The sequence below is a fragment of the Amblyomma americanum genome, chromosome 1 (genome assembly GCF_052857255.1).
Source record: "Amblyomma americanum isolate KBUSLIRL-KWMA chromosome 1, ASM5285725v1, whole genome shotgun sequence".
Lineage (NCBI taxonomy): Eukaryota > Metazoa > Arthropoda > Arachnida > Ixodida > Ixodidae > Amblyomma > Amblyomma americanum.
In genome coordinates, this window is record NC_135497.1 from 79,746,276 (window position 1) to 79,748,698 (window position 2,423).

The 2,423-nt window shown below is 45.5% G+C and overlaps 1 pseudogene; it reads left to right on the forward strand.

Annotated features, from left to right (window-relative positions):
• The first annotated feature begins 566 nt into the window (after positions 1-566).
• Positions 567-2,129, forward strand: LOC144108457 (uncharacterized; annotated as a pseudogene).
• The last annotated feature ends 294 nt before the right edge of the window (positions 2,130-2,423 follow it).

Here is a 2,423-nt window from a genome sequence, read left to right on the forward strand (position 1 = left end):
ACCTTCGGAGCACCGGCTTCGCCTCGCACGGAAACAGAAGGTTAGTGGTGGTTAAAAATTGTCGCTTTCTTCATTCCACTATGAAAACTTATTTTTCGCTTTTAACGGACCCCTATCGCACCCACTGATACCGGGGTCTACGGGTGTTGTGGCAACCGGCATATTTATAGCGAGCGGCTTCTTCATCCAGTGAAAACTGACAAAACTTTTTCCCGCGAAGCCAGTTTTCCGCGAGCTTTTGCAGCTAGCCATGGGACGTCTGCATGATAGGTTGCATGTTAGGAGTGGCAGAACCTCATGTGTTCTGTGACATAAATGTCATCAGTGATTTCTACCGTGCATATGTTACTACAGCGAGTTTTATGATAAACGCGGTACCTCTTCCACCAGTGCACGCATCGTGAAACTTACCCATTTCATTTCTTTTTCCTCGACATTATTCCCTTCACCCCAGCTTGGAGAAATGTCACAAAAGTCAGGCTATTCAAATGTAGTGCAAATTTGGCGGACCTGCTGGGTGCATGAAACCTAGTATTTATGTATTTTGGTTCACTACGGATACGGTCATGCAGCATGATTGGCGATTCCACACCAGTACGCTGGTAGCACAAGCTGCAACGTCGTCGAACTGCATGCTCAGGAGGGGAAACAAACAGCTCATGAGGCTTAGAAGTATAACTGGATAGTATTGATCTGGGCTTGCTGGTTGGTAAGCTGCTTGCACAGGTGGATCAGTGGAGTGAAAGAGAGTTGGGCTGTATGGCTTCGTTATCCTGGTTCTTTGTTGTCTGTATATCAATGTAAGCCGAGAGCAAATGTTCAGAACACCCATTGTCGGCTGAAGTGACTATTTCAAAACCTGAAATCTGCATTAAAGCAGGGCCTAACTGTTCGCAAATCATTGAACAGTTCATTTTTTTAGGCGCCGACCACTCACACTTCATGGGGCCTCCAGACGCAGCATCTGCTGCCGCACTAAGAAAAGTCGCCCACCTTCTCGAACACTGCGAAAAACTCGAGCATGAAAATAGTTTGCTCCGCAAAGACAAATCTGAGCTCCAGAAAGAGGTCCAGGATCTGTTCACGATTCACGATTCACGATTTCGTTTCAGATGAGAAACGACTCGTGTTTTATACGGGCTTCAACTCCTTCATAAAATTTGATGCGTTCGTTGAACATGTTGAATGCATGTACCAGGCACTGAAAACGGGTGCTGGCAGGCCACCAGCACTGACAATGAAAGAACAGCTTATTGCAGTGCTTTAGTGCTTTGCAGGCTCAGAGTTGGCTTGCTAGAGCAGGATTTGGCATATCGCCTGAAAGTGTCTGTGGCGACCGTGAGTGCTATGTACTCATTTTGGGTTAATTTTTTGTATGAAATGCTAATCCAGGTACCAATGTGGCCATCACGTAACACAGTGGACCTGTTCATGCCAGACAATTTTAAAGAACTGTACCCATCTACACGCATTGTACTGGACTGCACAGAAATTTTTATCGAGAACCCGTCTGATTACAAAACACAAAGCGACACTTTCAGCTCGTATAAAGGACATAACACCGCAAAAGGGCTCATTGGCATCTATCCAAACGGCTTCGTTTCTTTCGTGTCTAATCTTTCTCCTGGAAGACTTTCTGATCGAGAAATCACAAGACACAGTGGCCTGTATGAGTTGCTCGAGGAAGGGGACAGTGTAATGGCGGATAGAGGATTCCTCATTGAAGATGACTTCCGTCAGCTTGGAGTCAAATTAAACATGCCATCCATGTTGAATGGCCGCACGCAGTTGTCACTGGCAGATGAGTTAGCAACACGGCAGATAGCCAGTTTGTGAATCCATGTTGAGCGTGTCATCAGGGATGTTAAAAACTTCAGGATACTCCGTGCTGTCTTTCCTAATGTTATGGCAGAGAAGCTGAACAAGATATGGAACACTTGTTGTTATCTCAATAATTTCATGCATGAGCCCATTCTAAACCGATGAGCGATGGTGGCGTTTTTAATGTTTTGTATGTTGTGCATGGTCTACTGTAACGCAGGGGTGCTCAAACTTTTTCTTTCTCAGTTGAAGAAAGACCAACTTTATTTGGCTAAAATGCAGTCGGCTTCTAACAAGTTTCATTTATGTTTTGGCCACCTTCGGTCACGGAGCCTGTCTTGGAAAGATTTGCTTTATGGGGGTTTAACGTCCCAAAGCGACTGAGGCTATGAGGGACCCCGTAGAGAAGGGCTCAGGAGATTTCGACCACCTGGGGTTCTTTAACATGCATCGACATTGCACAGTACATGGGCCTCTATAATTTTGCCTCCATCGAAATTCGACCGCTGCGGCTGAGACTTCAAAAGATGCTGGCCGACATATTTAAAAGGGGTACGCAAACTGCACAGCACCTGAACAAATACCTAAATTCAGTTATGACT